Here is a 20,584-nt window from a genome sequence, read left to right as displayed (position 1 = left end):
GGGTGGTAGGTAGTTGGATTTTCCCGGATCAATAGATTGCTGGAGGCAAGTACCAATAACGGAGGCAGTGGATGGCCACCTCTAAGAGGCTGGGGTCATGTTTCAACTTTTCTTGTAAGGGAAACTCCCTAGCCCCATGGTTTCCCAGCATTCAGGGCAGCACAAGAACCATTAATGGGAAGAGAAGGTAGGTGCTGGACTCAAAATCTGTACTGGATCTCTCTGCCACTCTGACTTGGCCACTCCATTTAGAGTTTCTTGTTGCAGGGCTTTGGTCAGGAGCTCTTTTATAGGCCTGCCTATGCAGAGGGTATAGTTATCATGTGAAGAAGTTTTCTCTGATCCCTGAGGGTACAGAAAAGAAAAGGCTTGCATGAGTACTGAGTGCCAATGAAACTATTAAAAAGATGTTCTGTTTGTTGCACCTCCTGGAACACTTGTTCAATCAGTGCATAGAGCCTGAGCATACTTTGGAACTGGGAGGGAGGACAAGTGCCTGAGGAGTGCACCTGTCAGACATTGCTTGTTAACTACTGTCTCTTTCCACTAAGCCTGGACATAGCTAGCCAAGCCACTGTCATCAATCAACCCATCTGAACTGACATAATAGATGACATCTCTTTGCCAACTTTCTCCTGGATACCTGGGTAACGTTACACACTTGTTACACTTTTGTGATAGGCAATGTACAGTTTTGGGGGGACATGCAACATGAGAAGGTGAGACAAGCTTAGGTTCCCCAGGTGAATTTTTGCCCCTATTTTACCATGGGCCAGAGTCATTCAACGCTTTAGTCCTTTGAAAGATGTAGTAGCAAGAATAGAAAAGGTAAGGTGATGTGCCACCCAGGTATGGAGCCCTCCAAACGCTATGGGCATATAAGCACTCTTGGAAACATATCTGGCCACTGTGAATGAAAACAAATGGATCAGAACCAACTACTTTTAGGATAAAATATCACAATAAAAATATGGTAAAAGAAAATAAATAAGAAAAGGAAAAAACATCCACAGATCACTGGCTGCTTGGATTTTTCAAAGAAAAGTATGTAGCTGGTGCTGTTTTTACACATCTCTGGTATATTTCCAAGGCCACAAAATGAGTTAACAATGATTTACTGACTTTCGAACATAATTTGCAGCTGCTTTGTATCTCAAACTGAGTCTCAATTTAATCGTGAATTGATCACAGCTATGGGTAAAATGCAAACTTCAATTTAGCATTGGGCGAGAGAGTAAAGTCAAAACAACCACTTGTTTCTTGATTTAGCCAAGTAATTGGTTGATCTGAGGAAGAAGAAAACAACTGTTTGAGAGAATTGGTCAGAAAGATCTCAGCAGACTCTCAACACAGGCCCAGCCACTGAGCCTGCAGCCATGTCATTATTGCTCTTTCCCCAACATACTGTTCCCTCAACACACCGACATTCTGTGATTATCTGATGAGACCACTAGAAACCCTGAATGGCTCAGTTGTCTCTCCTGCCAGTCTCCTTTCTTCTTACTAAGGCTTATTATGTGTGAAAGAAATAAATACATTAAGTGGGAAAGTGATAGAATTGAAAAGACAATGAACAGCTCCATTGAAATACATCTTTTCAATTTAGTGCTTTATTTAAGGGTTTCAGCTCAGCGTAGAGACATTATGTTTTCTTGAGCCATCCAGGAAATCATATCAGTTACAAGAAGGCTGGCTCACTTGAGCCTCTGATTTGCCTGCCCATTTAATGGAGAAGATAAAAGGCTGCATTAGGGTCTCTACTTTGTCCTTCATGGGACTCCATCTCAATTCTCTTCAGTCATCCACACTCTTTTTTTCCAAAGACCTATTGACTTCAGGGAGGTTTATTATTGCAAATGCAATTTGGTTAGATGCTCAAAAGAAAAATGGTTGACTATCAGAAACCACTATCTAAGCTAATTGCCCTTTGAGTGCAAAGTAATACAGCTGAGAATCCTTGGCAAAATTAAAAATGCGTCCAACCTGACAATTTTCACGTTGGATTAAGGTCAAATTACTTATTCATAAATGAACTTTCCTGACCTTGTTTTATGATTAAAAATTGTATAGCACATCGAATAGTTACATAAATATCCTTAGTGTATGTTGGATACATTAATAGCATTATGGGGATAGGGAAGCTATGCAAGGCCCCAAACTCTACCTCTAAAAATTGTATCCTTTTATCATGTGCACCCACAGCCCCTTTTATATTTGTTTAGTACTTCCCTCATTATCTTAAAGTTCTATTTTATTTATTTACTTGTTTATTTTACTGGTATGACTTTCCATTTGGATGACTGCTCTTTAGACCTGTTGCGAATGCAGACCCCCTGGGGGCAGCTGACCAACCTTAAAGTGAAAACTAGTGTTCACAAGTTTATCACACTGTCTATGCTGAAGTAGCTTAAAGTGTTCACAAGTTTATCACACTGTCTATGCTGAAGTAGCTTAAAGCAGATTCTAGTTAACATACAAATCTCTTGGAGAGCAAAGTTAGGAAATATGGTGGAAGTCAAAGGGTGTAATGGTTAATACTGAGTGTCAACTTGATTGACGGATACAAAATATTGATCCTGGGTGTGTCTGTGAGGGTGCTGCCAAAGGAGATTAACATTTGAGTCAGTGGGCTGGGAAAGGCAGACCTACCCTTAATCTGGGTGGGCACAATCTAATTAGCTGCCAGCATGGCTAGAATATAAGCAGGCAGAGACTGGCCTAGCCTCCCAGCCTACATCTTTTTCCCGTCCTGGATGCTTCCTGCCCTTGAACACTGGACTCCAAGTTCAGTTTGGGGACTAGGACTGGCCCTCCTTGCTCCTCAGCCTGCAGATGGCCTATTGTGGGACCTTGTGAGCATGTGAGTTAATACTCAATAAACCCATATATATATGGGTTTTCCCCAACAGACTGTTCTTTCCCCAACAGACTGTTCCCTGAATGGTATCAACGTTCTGTGATTATCTGATGAGACAACTAGAAACCCTGAATGCTCAGTTGTCTCTCCTACCAGTCTCCTTTCCTCTTACTAAGGCTTATTATGTGTGAAAGAAATAAATACATTAAGTGGGAAAGTGATAGAATTGAAAAGACAATGAGCAGCTGCATTGAAATGTATCTTTTCAATTTAGTGCTTTATTTAAGGGTTTCAACTCAGCATAGAGACATTATGTTTTCTTGAGCAATACAGGAAATCATATCAGTTACAAGAAGGTTGTAATAAACCCATATATATGGGTTTATGAAGAAGGTGGGTATAGATAACTCTGCATTTTTGCTAAAAGGGAAATTGATCAGTGGGTTACCAGAAAGTATTTTGTTTAGATGCAAAGAAATGTAGCATGTTTTTAAAGCAATGATATAGCAGAAAGGTGAATAGGCGATTCAAGAGAAGGAATAATTGCAGTCAAGTCGTATATACCCATAATAAATCCATATATGTGTGTATGTATGTGTGTATATATATATTCCACTAGTTCTGTCCCTCTAGAGAACGCTGACTAATACAAACGGACTTCAGAAAACTCTGTTAGTCCCATCTTTATCTCTCTCTTTTTAATTTCTTCTTCCTTTTTAGCTTCTTTCAACATTTCTTCAACGTTTCCATTTATAATAAACAATCTTAAACACAACTCATTCCTCTGAAAAGATGTGGAATGTTTTTCCTATTTTCCTTACATTAAGTGAGTCATAACTTACTGAAATTTAGTGGAAAACCTACTGACAGAAGAAGCGTATTGATAATATGAAACCACTGGGGAAATGGCGTGAAGCAAGGAGGAGGTCCCTATGCCTCTTGAACAGGGCTGATAAGAGTGAAATAGGTGCTCTTCAGAGTCAACAGAAACAGTAAGGATGGTGGGGTTGATTCTAGGACCACACAATAAGAGGAATGAAAGTGCTGTCTACAGTAATTACGTATTTTACATCTACCATATTGGCCAAAAAATTGATAACATGAAGATGTGTGGAAATGCATTCATAAGTGATTGGCAAACATACATTTTTACATGCTTTATAGATGTCCATTTGCCAATATCTATTAGAATTACCATTGCATATAAACTTCAACCCCAAAATTTCACTTCTAGGAATTCATTGTTCAGATCCATGTACCTGTGCAAAGACATATGTAGGAAGATATTCCTTGCAGCATTGTTTATAGTAGCAACTAAAATAAATAGTAATAAGGAAATGGTAAAATAAAATATGGCACATACAGCTCAATGCTATATGTAGTCATTTATTAAAAAATGAGGCAGCTCCATATGTACCCATAGACATGGAACATTCCTTGCCTCAGTTATCTATTTCTATCATAATGTCATGTAATACATCATCAAAAATTTAGTTGCTTAACACAATAAACATGTATTTAGCTTAATCATCTCATCTGTAGGTTGATGATTTAGGCTGTGCAGTTCTTCTGGTTTCATCTGGGCTTGCTTGCGTATCTGTGGATCAGCTGGATGTTGGCCAAAGTGATCAGAGGAGAATCTTTTCCCCATCCACCATCAAATGTGCCATCATACCTCCATTGGTGCCCATATATTGTGCCTTCCCTTGTGTCGTAGCAGGTGTGCTGTCCTGGCTCCTGTCTGAGGCTCACCCCTCTATAAGGTTATCTACGCATTGACTTCACTTTGTGATTATTCCTTCTCTTGAATCACCTATTTATCCTTCTGCTATACCATTGCTCTAAAAACATTGCTTTGCATCTAAACAAAATACTTTCTGGTAACCCACGGATCCATTTCCCTTTTAGTAAAAATGCAGAGTTATCTATACCCACCTTCTTCACTTCCTCACTTTCCATTCTTTCTTGAACTCAGTCTGTCAAGCTGTTGTCCCCACCAATCTACTGATACTGCTTTTGCCAGTGTCTTCAGTGATTTCCATGTTGCCATGTCAAATGATTCTTTCTTCATCCTCATCTTACTCAACCTCTTGGTAGCAGTTGGCATAGTTGATCACTTTATCCTTCTTGAAACTCTCTCTTCTTTTGGCTGCAAGGAAACCTCTCTCCTGGTTTTCCACCTATCTCACTTGTCACTGTTTCTCATTTGCTTTGGCTGAATCTTTTTTATCTTCCTAACTCTTAAACGTTGGAATACTCCAGGCTCAGTCCTCAAATCTCTTTTCTTTCACAACTCATTTCCTAGATGATTTCATCCAACCCCATAGTTTAAAATACCAACTATATGTTGATAGATCTCAAATATACTCCTCTATTTATCTTATGAGAACTATTATTCCCTTTCTGTGGAAAAATGTGATAAATAACCCTAGGCATGTATCTTTCATTAGTATTGATTTTACTTCTTAGAAGTTGATAGTTCGGTGGAATGGTATATTGTTCAATTCTCTTGCTATTATTAAATTGCTCTTAAAAAGACAGCAACATGTCACATTTCTACCAGAAATAGTGGAGAGTATACTTTTTCTTGCAACTCTGGCAATAATAGGTATTCTCATTTCATTTTTATGTCTGATGGGTTCAAGGAGATGTAAACTTTTAGTAAGTGGTGGCAACAGTCTATCTAGTGTAACTGACTAGCTAGGTAGCAGAGTGAGAGGTGGTAGGAGGGTTGTTGTTAAAATAACTAATATCCTGTGCTGTGTACTGTAAGAGAAGAAAAGAGAATAGAAAAGGATGGAGTTTTCTGTAAAGGTTCTAGTAGAACAGCTGACCAAGCTTCCTAATATGATGAAGATTGTGGTCCAGAGACTTTTGGAAATACAGTAAATGTCCACTTTAGGCAATTGTATTGATTAATAAAAGGGGCAGCTGAAAGTAACAGAGACAGTAACAATACAAAAAACAATATCTCATTTGATAGTCTGGAGGTAGCAATTCAGGAATTCGAGGCTGGCAAGGCCCTGCCCAGTGTCAGCCTTTTCTATCTGTTGAGCTGAAATTCGTGACTTCAGTTCCCAATGTCACCTCATAATCAAATATGGCTGCTGGACCTCCAGCAATTACATCTACATCAAGTGTAAAAAGGAAGAAATTGAAGAAGAAGAAAACATTCCATCCATTTAAGGACATTCCTAGAAACTGCACACACCAATTCTGCTTATAGCTCATTGGCAAGACCAGGAAATGTCTATTCTGGATGGTCAGCTGAAAATTGAGAGTTCTTTTTCCAGGTTGACTGAGAGAAGTAGAAAGTATAATGGAGGAAATTAGACATTTCTGAAACAACTATCATTGGGTCTCAAGTAGAAATTGTCTAAGAAAAGGCTTAACTACAATGATGATGACAAGTTCCTGGGTTTGGGTTATTAAACAGAGCCTTAGATAGGAACTGATTATCTTGAACTAAATAGACATGATTGTGTTCATTTCTACAAACTTCCTAACTTGTGGTTCTCAACTAGCGTTGATTTTACCCCCAAGAGACATTTAGCAATTTGAGACATTTTAGTTTATCCCAATTAGGGAGATGGTGGATGCCACTGGCATTAATGGGTAAAGGCTCAACATCTACAATACACAGGACATTCATACAATAAAAATTACCTAGTCCAAAAACGTCATCAGTGCTGAGGTTGATAAACCTTTCCGTAAACAAGCCATAAAGGCTTTAGTCAGATTTCTGGGTCTAAGCAGAGAGCTGTGTGCATTACCAATTTTGAGCAATTAAAATAATTAAATTTCATATTGCTCTGGCTTAATTTGGGCCGTGGAATTCCTCATTTGATCCACTGGGTGAGAAATTAAGTAATTATTTCCCCAAAACAGAGTGACCTCTTTTTATGTAAAATTTTTATGTTGCTATGTGGCAATGTGACCTATCGTTATAACATTAGTACGATCATTTCAGAATCATTTTCAACCCTCCAGACTTTTCTATCCTTCCTGAGATGGTTGATGTTTTCCTTTCTCTTATTTCCTGTTTCTCACTGCACTTACTACATTGCACAGTAATCACATATTGACATGTCCACATGTCCGAATCCCCCACTGAATCACAAGCTCCTTTAAATCAGGGACAATACTTTATTTATTTTTGTATTTCTAGTGCCCAGTGCAGAGTATGCAACTTAGCAGGTGCCCATAAGTACACATTGAACTGAACTGAGCTCCTATTATCCTTGGGCCTCTCTTCATTCCAGTCCTGCTTGGATATCTTCTGGTTTGGCACTCACAGCAAAGATCCTACCACTGCTTATGTTAGGCAAAATGCTTTCCATTCTGGCACTTCATCTAAAATCCAGAGGGTGGGAAAATTCAGAGAACAGGAACTAAGGTGTCAATAGTTTAGCTTCTCCTGTGCCCTCTCTGAGTCAGCTGCCTCTCTGTGGTTACATTTTCTCCCAACTACAGCCAGCTTTCAAATATAAATATCAACTAAAAACTCATTGATGTAGGCAACAGAAATTGAGTGTGTTCCATTTAAAATTTTTCTTAAGTGAAGGATGATACCACCTGGCCTGAATTTGGCAGGTTGGTTCCAAGGAGGTTGAGGAACAAAGGTGGAGGAGGCAGGAAGGCATAGGAGTGAAAATGTTGGCAGGCCCAGGAGTAGGATGAGAATTTACTGCAAACCGGCAGGTGGTGTCAATTCTCTGTTTTGGTTCATGGAAGAGGTTAGCTATCATGAGAGTCCACAGGCCTATCCACGCATCCTTCGGCAGGCTTCCATTGAAGGATTCTTCTGCCTGGAGACTAGGTAAGGTGGTTTCTCTTTCACTAAGAACATATCATATCCAACAGAATCCAGCACATTCCATTTAGAGATTTTCTTGAGACCAATTTATATAACCTAACACCTATCATGTAGAAAAGGATCTTCTCACAGCACCATGAATAGAGACAGCTTCTTCTGACCATTCATCCATCCTCATGTTTTTTTAGGGGGGGCGAAACAGGGGGTAATTTGGGGGTTATGGTCTATTTAATGAGACGAATGGCCAATCATCTTTTAAAAATGTCAAGAATACAATATCTTCTGTACTGCTGTGATGCCTCTATTGAGACTTACTGAATGGCCATGCATGGAACTTGAATTGACCAAGACCATTTGTTCATTCATACATTTAGTCATGCATACATGCATTTAATTTATATTTATTGAGCTTTTACTAGGAGCTAGATGTTCATGAAGATTGTAAGATACTTTTACTAGGTGCTAGATGTTCATGAAGATTGCAAGACACAGAGCATGGTTCTGTCCTTGTACAATCCAGGCAAGATAAAGATAAAACATGGTATGGTGATAAGAACAATGGTGACTAAGAGCTTAGGAAAATGGTACAGAGTCAGAGTGTCAGTGAGTTCAGAAGAGTAAGCAGTTCTTCGACACAGACTCCAGCGGTCAGGAAAACTTGATGAGAAGTTGAAAATTTGGCTGAGTTGGCCAGGTATGGTGGCTCAAGCCTGTAATCCCAGCACTTTGGGAGGCTGAGGTGGGCAGATCACAAGGTCAGGAGATTGAGACCATCCTGGCTAACATGGTGAAACCCCGTCTCTACTAAAAATACAAAAAATTAACCAGGCGTGGTGGTGGGCGCCTGTAGTTCCAGCTACTTGGGAGGCTGAGGCAGGAGAATGGTGTGAACCCAGGAGGCGGAGCTTGCAGTCAGCACTGATGGCGTCACTGCACTCCAGCCTGGGTGACAGAGCAAGACTCCGTCTCGAAAAAAATAATAAATAAATAAATAAATAAGAAATAAGAAAATTTAGCTGAGTCTTGCAGGGTGGGTAGGATCTGGACATGCCTTAGGGCTTTACCCCTGTGGTTCTTTCTTCATAGAATGCTCTAATGCTTGGCTAAATCCTCTTAATTTTTTATATCTCAGATTAAAAGTAATTCCCTCAGAGAAGGCTTCCATGACCCACTGGATTAGGTAAAATGCTACCTTTGCATGTCATCAGACTGCCTTGTACTTCTGTGTAGCACTTATCAAAACTAGAGTTTAAGTCCTGAAGGAGAGACTATGTTTGTCTTGTTCACCTTTGAATCCCCAGAACCTATGAAAGTTTTTGAAACTGAGTAGGTACACCATAAATATTTGTCCAATAAATAAATGAATAAGTAGGCATAGAGAAACAGTGGGTGTTCCTGAGTAGTATGAACAGGTGTAGACATGAGTCTTTGCATGGCAGGCGGTGAGGTTCTGTGTACATTGCATAGTATACCTGTGTATGGAGCAGTGGAATGTGATTGTGAGGGTGGACTGACTGTCTAATATCAGGGAAGGAGGTTAGTCTTTTTCTATTGGTCATGAGACTGTGGAAACAACATACTGAAACTGATAATTTAGGAAATTAATCTGTTTATATTACAAGAGTGAATTTGATGAGGAAGAGGATTTGTACAGCTTTGTATCCTTAATAATTAATAGAAACAGGACTGGCTTTCAAGAATCTGGAGTAGGAGCTAGTTTGTTAAACAGTGACTTCATGTTTTCAAACTAGAGACAATAAGGGTCAAATCCCTACCTCATAGAGACATGGTGATAACAATTATACATGGAAAATGGAAGCCCCTCATTCCTATGATAGGTTGTGTAACCCTCATGCAGATTTATTCTGAGGATGCTAAATATACCAATCAGACTGCTCCTTCATTTAGGAAATTGCACAATGAAGCTTTAAGGAATAAAGTGTAGTTCCTTCCATGAGTTCATCTGAACTGAAATGTCTTTTGAAAACTCAGATAGCAGTATCCTCTCCCACTACTCCCCTGACCTTTCCCTTCCTTGATTCCCTTCCTCTTTAATTTCCTGATCTCTGGCTCATGTGTGGAGAATTTATTTCATTCTACAACCTCCCAAGCATTTACTCATAAAGGGATGTCCTAGAGGCAGAATGGAGCCATGTGATTCTGAACGCTGATTATGTGGCTTCCACCATCCTGTGGGCTCTTCACTCTTCCCTTCATTAGACATTCAGTTAGACTATAAACTCCTCGAGGACAGGGTCCAATCATAATTCGCCCTTGCATCCATTTATCATTACCTGCATTTTGTGCAGAATAGCTCTCTGGTGTATTTGTTGAATGACTCAAGAATGGGTCAGAAGTTTAGATTCTGTTTGCCGGCTCTCATCTGGGAATGAGAGAAAAAGTCTTATACAGACCTTCTAGAACTAGGACTTTTCTGGAATCAGAGTAGAATCAGTCCCACTAATTCTGGTGGGTTCTGGTTTCACTTTAGCCAGACTTGGCTACCTGTCCTTTTAGTTATCTGACCAATTTAGTTGTGCTACTAGGTCCAGGCTTCTTACTTGGGAGGGGCCGGGCACATGCTAATGATTCCAAGTCAGAGTTGCAGCAGAGTTGAGAGGGATAAGAAATAAAAATGTCCCATTCTGTGACTGGAAAGTATTCTATTAAGATCTATTAAGATGCATGAAAATGACTGTCTAACATTATGGTATGTGTGGAATTGCTCACACATGTGTATTACACACATGTAATAAACACGTAAATGAAGTTTGTTGTTCATTTCACCCCATCTTGTAAATACAATTCAGACAAACGGAAGAGTTGGCAGAGCAGTGGAAACGGCATTAGAATCAGATTCTATCTTCCCAATAATTTGATAAGACTCACTCTCCTCACCTATAAAATAAGGAGTTGGAATACAACAGCTCTTAAGAGCACTTCGAGCTCTCAAATTCCATTATTCATCAGCCTGCCAGAAAATACATCTTCCCCTGCCAAATATGGACTCAACACCCCACCTGTTCCAGAAGCTCCCTCAGATACCCCTACCCACCTCCCTGGTTTCAGCCTCCTACTTCTCCAGCCTTCTCCAAGGCATTCTTCTCTCCCACTGCCAGCCCACATCTAAAAAATGATTTCTTTTTATCAGCTCTTTTCTCTTTGCTTCCTCTTTCTGCATTTAAACCAGATTCGTTTTCAATGTTGTTTGTTCACTGACTAATGAAGACAGTCTGCAGTATGATTTTCACGAGTCCTAGGCACTTTTGCCTTCATGAGCCCCTTACTCCATTAAAAAAAATATTAAAACTGTTATTTTACAACTGTGTTAGTATAAAGTTGATTATTTTAATACTTTATATTAAAACATTTTCTGCAGTCTCAAAACTATTTTTGTGTGAGTGTGTGTGTGTGTTGTGTGTATGTTTACTACTATGCCTAATGGATAGGTTGGCTCTGGAGGAAATAAGTAATCAACTACAGTATAGTATGGTCATTATACACATGTCCTATGAATAAGCAATAGACCTATACCCAAGAAAATTATCATTTTTTCTTCAGTGGAGAGAAGGAAAGGTCAAAAACAATTCAGGAAGTTCGAAATGGTAGATCAGGGTTTAGGAAAATCCTCCTTGACTCTGCTGGTCTACTACGACCCTCAAAGTCCTCCATTTGACAGGCAGCAGTCTACCTAATCTCTGCGCCATCATTTACTCATTGAACATCGTACATGCTGCAGGCACTGTTCAGGTGCTTGGGATACATCTGTGACTATCACAAACAAGGTTTCTTCTTTTCACCTCCCTGTCATGTAAATCTGAATAAGAAGACATAGCTTCTTGAAATGCATGATTTCCCACTTTATGCAGTGGGAGCAAGGGGTTGATGAATACATCAACTCATCAGCCTTACCCCCAGTGGCTTGGGGGTAAGGAGACAGCAGCACTCAGAGCTCCCTGGCGATGCTCATTAGGGAAGTCTCTGCCTGAGGAGGCCCTTAGTGGCAGTTCATATGATTACTAAAGATGATATTTCTGAATCAAGATTGCTCTTCTGAAGCATGTTTGGGGGGAGTTCCTTGCAGGTGCTTTATTTCTCTAAGAGTTGATGTTAAATATATTTGATATTGATGTAACTATTGCAACATAAATATTTTGCCTTAAAATAACAACTGTGGTTCCTTTTAAATTTTTGTGGAAAAAAAAAAAAAGGATGACCCGATTTTATTTTCAAGGTAACAGGTGGAGGCTTCCAAATGTTCTACATGGAAGTAAGAAAAAGAACACCAAATGTTCTGTGTTTGCAGGAAAAACTCAAAGCATAGCTCATTCAAGCAATACCATTTGTTAATTTATCACAAGTGGGAGATGCAAAGAGGACTTTTGAACTGAAATCTAATAATCCAAAATTAGGTGTGGTCCATGGTGCTAGCCATTTTTTACAGGTGAGTTTTGTTCTTGTTCTTTGAAACTTGGTGACTATTGAAAAGACTTTAGTGTTATTTTCCTATTAGTTTAGACTCTAGGCTGGCTAGTCTTATTGTTTCCAAAGTTGTAGAGGAAGTTGTTGGCTCCCACTGGGAAAGAAAGGAAGACATTAGATGCTATCTTGTAAAGGGAGCTGCATCTCTTTTGAGATTCATGCATAGAAATCAATTGGGTAGAGAGCAATTGCATGGGATGCTAACAAGGGTAGAGATGTTACTAGTCATCGTTCTAAGTCTTCACTGTCTCCAAGCTTACCATGGTCTGTACACGTTATTTTTTCTTGCTTTATTCTACATGCTGAGTGGACTGATCAAATTCAAAGAATAAACAGTCATTATTTATAGGGCGCTTTTGGCATGGACTCTTACATCACATAGGGTCATTCTTTGACCCCCTGAACCCCCCCCCACACACAAAAAGCTACTTAAATAAGTCTAAGTATCTTTTGTTTATCAGAAGATTCTTATGAACAGCAAGCAGACTTTTAAAAACAGAAAAATTTCACTGTAGTCTGGATGGTTTGGGGCTTATACCATGAAATAATAAAGTCTGTATAATGTACTCTTAATTATGAGCTCATTTCTATGATTTTTATTTCTCTCTGACTTCTTATTTTATATAAGGTGATTAATTATAGATTGATAATGAATGAAACACAGACTTACATGCCCACGGATTAAATATATCAGTCATTACATTTAATGGTGAGCCTAACAATGAGGGATGTGCTTCCCTTACGGTGTTTTGTTCGGGGTTAGTGTTAACTAGAATCCTGGGGGAAATTTGGCAAGGAGAATACTATTGAATTAAAACTTTCCTGAGTCTTCTTAGTCCATTGAGCTTAGGAGCAAGAAAGAAAGCCAAATTGGTCAGTGTGGAGAGGTCTTAATAAAAGCAGCCTTTGCTGTTTATCATTTCGTGGCTGACAGTTCTCCAGTTGCAGGCGCCCAGAGCCTTAACCGTGGCCCCCAGCGCACACGAGCATGCTGTGAGCCGAGAGACTAGGCCGAGCAGCCTTCATCTGGCAAATGCAGCGGGGCAGAGGCAACAGCGAACATTAAATGCATTTGCCATTGGGTAGGCAGTGTGAAGAGAGCTTTCATCAAGGTTTTAAAGGAGCTGGCAAAAAAAAAAAAAAAAAATCACAGCTCCTCACGGACTCCCTCTCTGAGGAGACACCATGAAAGAGACAAGGAGCCTCATTTGCAGTAATTAGAGGCACAGTGTCATCTATACATAAATATTTTAGATTTCAGCCATGTAATGAGTTTGTCGTGAATATCAGACTGAAGGAATGGGAGTGAATGGCTGCACTGAATCCTGACACCAAGAAGATCTCGAAAGACAGTATAAGTGGTTCTGACAAGATGACGGATTTCCAGGCCTTTTGAAAACCACATGAAATGAAGAAGAAAAACCCATCCAAAGCATCACGTTTTACAAGCCATCATATGTGATTAGAGACAAAAATGCAGCAAAATAACATAGGTACAAACGTGGACACAGAGTCCAATCTAGGTCCAGGTGACGCAGGGTTTCATTAGAGAGAAACTATCCAAGATACCTTCTCTTCTCCCCATGGCTTTCCCTGGGGAGAATTGTGACAAAGAAGCCTTTGCTTCTTTGGCTTATTACAGAAATACAACTGAATTTGATTCAAGATGTCAAATCTTATCTTCAAAGCTCTGAATGGGTTAGGTTTGAGCTATCTCTCTAGGAAAGAATAATAATGAAACCACCAAAGTTTTAGAAGTTGTAAACTCATTGGGTACAGCTTTTCAGGCCCTGGAGAACTGATATTTTGATGATTTTGAGTCAGGACAAAGAATGCCTGTGCTTGCACATAATTAAGTGTGCTTAGAATAACCTTACCTTCTAGGCCGACAAACAAAAGCATCATCAGCATCATATTAATTACTATTATTTGCATGTCTCTCAGAGCCCTGCATGGCAGTTTGCAAACCAGCATCCTTAACTTTGCTTCCACATAGACATTAAAACTTTCTGACCAAAAGCCCTATGGTTGTCACCCTGGAGAAAAACCTGTAGTTGGCAATATTACTCAAGAAAAAATGTTTTACCTCTTCATTATCAGGTCAAGCAAATGTAGCATTTCAAGTGACCTTTACAGAAAACTATTTTAAATTGTGATAATTGCACTTTGGTTGTCTGGAAAAAAATCTGTAATGTGCAAGTAGAACATTTAAATGTTGCATATATCACCTTATATTGGAATTTAAATGTATTATCAATTCCAATATTAGGGGCTAATCAATTCTATGAGTGTGTTAAGTGGCATTATGTGTTCATTGATTCTCTAGAATCTTCAGAAATTATTGGAAAACATGGAACAGGTTTTACCCTTGAACTAGTATGATAAAAAATTGAGGAGTTGTCCTAATACTTATAAATATTTAAAAATACAGCAACAATCCATTATCCACAATTCCAAGGTCTCAAAATTTCTGAAAACTGTAATAACTGACTTGGTGGCAAAATTTAAGCTAAGTTTCTGGCAGCACAACCTAACACAACCTAGCCTTGTTGACATAAGGATATTTACAATCTTTAATTTGTTCAATGTAAACATTAATAAATGTTTCTGTAGAAATATTAATGTGCCTGATTACAGAGTACTGTATTGGAATTCACATGTAATAATATAAAGAACACTTACTGTTATATCTTTAAAACCCAGAAAGTTCTGAATCCCGAAATGTGTTGGCCCCAAAGTTTTGTTGAGGAATTGTGGACTTCTTTAACCTGTGTGTTAGGCATGAATCATAGCCCAAGCTATGCTATGCAAAAACATTACTTTGGATGTTTCTTTTAAAACAGCTTAAAGTTGAATCTGAGATCCCCAAAGCACTAAGTCATGGCTGGAACACTCTCTCCCATCTACGTAACCCCCAGTTGAAGAAGACATACCAGGTGCCCACAGATCAGGACAAGGTCTTCTAATCTCCACTCCATCGTGGTTGCCCCTTAGTTCTCCCTACGTTAACAAAGTCATCCCGATTTGCCTAGAACTGTCCTACTTTTAACACTGAAAGTCCTGTATTCCATGAATTGCCCCAGATAACATGGGACAGTTGGTCACTCTAGCCCTTCCCCAAGCCTGCCACGGTTTTGCTGACTCTGCCTTTTTGCTTGGATCTTGCTCTTTTGAAGTACACCGTGCAGTTTGGAGGTCCGTTGCTTCCTTGAGACACAGTAAGGAGTGGTTCCAATTTGGGGTGCTCACGGGATCCACAGATCTCTCCTTTCTTTCCTCTGTCTCCCCATCTCCTGATCTGCAAAAACATGCACTTTCTCTCAGCCGGCACCAAGACATCTCCCATTGTCTTTCAGTGAGCCTATGTTTACACAAACAACAGGAACAGGAAGAACACTAAATTGAGATGGCATCTGCTTTCTCCCCAGCAAAAATACCTGAGGCATAGAAGCCAAAAAAGCCTACTTAAGATGAGCAAGGGGAATACAAAGAGAACAAGCCCAAATTAACACATTAATAAACTGCCCTGCCACACTTCATCTGTTTTACAGAGGTTCCCTTCTTCATTAAATCAATATGGTGAAGCCTTTAGAGGGAGCACCTTTGTTCTCATAAACCCTTTGTTTGGACAGTGAGGCACAGGTTGTACTATCATCTTACACTTCTTTAATTGTTGTATGCTTTAAAACACTCTTTCACATACATTATCTCATAGTAGCGCAAATATTATTATCCTCACATGTAGACAGAGAAAGAAAGACCTGAAGAAGTGTAAATGATATCATCAGCACCCCTCAGTCAGTATTTTTTGGCAACTCCATGCAAACAGTTTTTAAGAGTCTCAAAAGCCAAATATTACCATCCTGATAGCTGCTTTGGTTTCCTAAATTCAGAGGTTTTTTTCTTTTTTAAAGTCTTTTGAATGAGTCTCTAAGGATTGATATCCCCAAATAATATTAACATTTGGCACTGTATAATCGATACAAAAACAAAAACAAACAGTCAACAAAAAAGAATACTGCTCTTTTACACTTGTGAGGACAACAAAAGCTTAAATGCATCTAGACGCAAAAACATTTTCAACACACAGTTCATAGGAATGTCATCCAGATACAGTAACTGAGAGACAAATGGGATTATTTGCTCTGGAAGAAAGTGCATCGGTGTTGTGATGGTAAGCCAGTCTCCTCCATTGCCACTTTGTTTCTTCCCAGCAGAATCACAAATTCATTTAGGTACCTACTCCACCCCATGAACCTCAGGAGAAGCTGAGTTCCAGGAGTGGATGTAATTGGTCTAAAGCTAGCATTATCTCTTCTTTCCAAGAATTAGCCAGAAGTTCCATGTGACCCATTCTGGTCAGTAGGATGGAAGAAAAGATTTGCTGGAAGCTTCTGGAAAAACTTTTACACACGTAAGAGACAGACATACAGTTTCTCTCTCCCAGCTGATGGGAGTTAAGATGCTGGTAACCTCAAGCCCTCCTGGTAGCCGTCCTAGATCCTGAGGGACCTGCCTGAGATGGTATTCATGGGAGGATAGAGAGGAAGAAGTTCCCAGTTATTGATAAAATCACTGGACAACTGGGTCAGTCAATTCTGAATCCTGTCTTACCTCTGGACTTTCTTTTATGTAATCTAACACTTGTCCTAATTATTTGAGCCAGATAGAGTTTGGTTTTCTGTTCCTTGCTGCCAAAAGCATCCTAACTGACACAAAGAATTATTCCTCTTCCACATTTGTCTTCCTTTCACAGATGAAGAAATAGGGACCCAGAGAAGTCACATAATGTATACCAAGGTCACACAACCATGATTAAATACCTTTTTTGTGTGTGAGATAGGGTTTCACTCTGTCATCCAGGTTGGAGTCCCGCGGTGCAATCTCAGCTCACTGCAACCTCTGCCTCCCGGGCTCTAGTGATTCTTATGCCCCAGCCTCCTGAGTAGATGGGACTGCAGGAGTGCACCACCACACCCAACTAATTTTTGTATTTTTTGTAGAGATGGATTTTGGTCATGTTGCCCTGGCTGGTCTCGAACTCCTGAGCTCAGGCAATCCACCCACCTCAGCCTCCCAAAGTGCTGGGATTACAGGTGTGAGCCACACTGCACCCAGCCTGTTTATATGCCAACTTTATAAACCTAAGATTAGTTGTAAAGGAAATTTTAGAGATGGCTTTCAACATAAGTTGGGTAGCAGATTTATAACAAAATTCTGGCTGAATTTAGAATAGTAATAAGCTGAGTAATAATACTCAACAGGGAATCTCAGATAACTTCAAGGAACCTTTTGGAGTCTTGAAGTTTCAATCTAGAAATTCCTTATCCTCTCAGCATTATGTCTGCCAAGCCTACATACCAAGAAACCTGGTCGTGGGATGTTCTAGACAACAAGAAGTTCCATTTAACCACCTTCCTTTAAAGCCAAGGGCCAGACTTAGGAAGCCAGCTTCTTGCTTTCTCTCTTCAAGCCCCTACCTGGGTGCTTCTGGAGTATGAGAATCAAGGTACCCAGAAAAAAGAAACCAGCAACCCAAATTGGAGAGAATTTAGACCTTAAAGTCTTCGTGGGCTCAAAGATTTTCTCATAAGTATCTGCCTTCTGATCATAAAGGTCCCAGAAAACTCAAAACATGTCTTGCAGATCTGAAGCCACCCCGCATCTCCAGTATCAGAGTAGCTCAATCCCCTTTTCTTTTCTACGTTCTTCTCCTTTTCTTCTACTGTGTTTGCCCACACCTCCCACATCTCCACCATATCCAGCCTGGGAAAGGTGCAGCCATGGCTGGGTAGGGGAAGGAAAAGGAGGGGAGATGTGCTGTGCCTTCCCTGAAGCCTCAGCCCCAGGGTGGGGTATTATTCTATCTCTTAATCCTTATATTTCTGCAGTGGTTCCTGTCTCTAAACTCTTCATGTCTCCCTCCACAGTGTTTCTTGATGACATGAGAGTTTTATCTGAGAAACATGGGAAAACTGGCCAGTAAGCCCCTCAACTCCAAACCACACCCACTTTGTGTCACAGCACAATTAATACAAAGTCCCAGTGTTTGTGTCTGCAGCTTACAATATTGTTTGCCACCTGCCTTTGGGAGAGGCAGACCTCCTTCAGGGTCTATCAGCGGCAACTTATTGTTTGTATCTTCTATTTGAATTTTTAATATGGATACATTGATCATTTTAATTAAAATAACTTTCTGCATTACTTCACAACCTGTTTTTTTTTTTCAGTTTGTGGTAATATGTTGAGAATAGTATGTGATACCTGTAGTGGGAGGGAGGAGTAGATTCCTTTTAAGGCAGTTAGAGGAACTTCTTGTTGTTTAGACCAGCACCAAGGCAAGAATCAGTGACAATTTTTCACTGGTAGTGCCCTAAACTTGCCCTGCAAAGCTTAAAAGGAGACGCTGCTCTATGAGGTCCACTGTTTGAATCCAATGCATGTGCTATGCTTAGTGGAGTGCGTTTAGAGCTCCTTTTTCCAACATGCCAAAAAAAAAAAAAAGATGCTCATGCTACTTCTTGCTTTCTGTCTATTTCTTTCTTGCCCTTAGGCTTAAAAGTAAGCACGATGGAGAACAAGAGAGAAGGCGTGCCCTGGCAACCATTGCCAGGAAACAGATTTCACTGAAGTCGTAAATTAGAAAGATAACCCACTTACCGGAGGTGGGTTCATATGCAATGCTGAAAAATCTGCCAGTGTAGAGAATATTGCTACCTTTAGCTTCAGTTTTTTTAAATCACTCATGTTTGATAATTATAAAGATGTTTAAAGAAGAAATCATGGTGTATAATACTATCACTATGTAAGCTCTGCTAATACTTTTTCTCATGTAAATGTTTTCTTATGTAAAAATAATAAATATACATGATAAAGCAAAAATCAGACAGAAATATACAAAACAGAAAGTAAAAGTCTACTTAACATATGCTTCCTGCTTTCTTTAGTTTTTAAGCTTAAATTTGCTAAAGGAGCTTCCTACTTTCAAAAACTTCTTTATACACACATATATAAATGTGTGTTCTTTTTTATTATTTATGTAAAAGAGATAATACTGCTCACTTTTTTGGTGTTATATCTTTATTTTTCACTTTTTGGAACTTCACGTCAATATTTTAATTCTGCTCTATGACTACATCATATATTATTGAACCAATCTGCTTTGCAAATGTATTGGTCGATACTGTTGTCAATGAATGATTGAAGTACTTTAGCACATTAGAATTAAAATGAAGCTATGAAATCACCTCAATTACCATTTATGAATTTATTATCTCTACTTAACAAGTGTTTATTGCACACCTAGTGTATACCAGACATTTTCTTAGGTGCCAGGGATATAAGTAGGATAATCGTCTCTGAGTCAAAAGGGTCGCACGTAGCCTAAGTAGAGGGAGACAGCTCAGCAAACCAATAATTACTGTCACTGCTGAGATATGAATAACAAAAGATGCTATAGCCACTGAGATTAGAAGCCCGGTGTAAATCTAAAGTTAAAGTGCTAATGACGAGAAAATATTAGAGCAAGCCACATGTGAGAAGGCTTGAAGACATGAAGTAGCACAGTGTATTCATGGACGTGCAAGAATTTGGGGGTGGTCAGAGCACAAGTTTCATGAGGGAATCCAGCCCAGGCAACAGAGCAAGAGCCCATCTCTGAGGTCCTTAAGCTAGAGACAGAGACTGGGGTCAAAGCCATACCACAAACTTTATCCCAAAAGCCATAGGGAGTCATTGAGGTTTTAAGTACTGTGGGGAGAAGGGAAATAGGAGTGATGTGATAATTTTTAAATAATTTAAGAAAAAAGCAAAAATTAAAGATGAAAACAGAGAAACATCTGGCTACAAATTCACTCTCAGTATAAAGAAAGGAAATAAGAGCTAGATAAGAAAAATAAACAGGCTGCAGGTGCAGTGGTTTATGCCTGTAATCCCAGCATTTTGAGAGGCTGAGGTGGAAGGATCGCTGTAGTTCAAGACCAGCCTGGCAACATGGTGAGACTCTGTCTCTACAAAAATAAAAATTAAAAAAAAAACTGAGCATGGTCGCTCAAGCCTCTAGTACTAGCTACTTAAGAGGCTGAGATGGGAGAATCACTTGAGGCCAGGAGTTTGAGATTATAGTGAGCCATGATTGCACCACTGCACTCCACCCTGGGTAACAGAATTATGAAAACCCGTCTCTTAAAAAAATGAAAGAAGGAAGGAAGGAAAAAGAAAAAAGAGAGAGAGAAAGAAAGAAAAAGAAAGAAAGAGAAAAGGAAGAGAAGGAAGAAAAGGAAGGAAGGAGAGAGAGAGAAAGGAAAAAAGAAAGAAAGGAAGAAAGAAAGAAAAGAGAGAGGAAGGAAGGAAGGAAAGAAGGAAGAAGAAAGAGAAAGAAAGGAAGGAAGGGGAAAAGAGAAGAGGAAGAGAAGGAAGGAAGGGGAAAA

General features: G+C 39.5%; 1 long non-coding RNA gene across 1 annotated transcript in view; it reads left to right on the top strand.

The window, feature by feature from the left end:
* Positions 1-20,584, top strand: part of LOC117089790 — a 180,233-nt gene that overhangs the window by 141,433 nt on the left and 18,216 nt on the right. The window lies entirely within an intron of this gene.

This window comes from Trachypithecus francoisi, unplaced genomic scaffold (assembly GCF_009764315.1).
Source record: "Trachypithecus francoisi isolate TF-2019V2 unplaced genomic scaffold, Tfra_2.0 Lachesis_group11, whole genome shotgun sequence".
Classification (NCBI taxonomy): domain Eukaryota; kingdom Metazoa; phylum Chordata; class Mammalia; order Primates; family Cercopithecidae; genus Trachypithecus; species Trachypithecus francoisi.
This window is presented reverse-complemented; position numbering and strand designations above follow the sequence as displayed.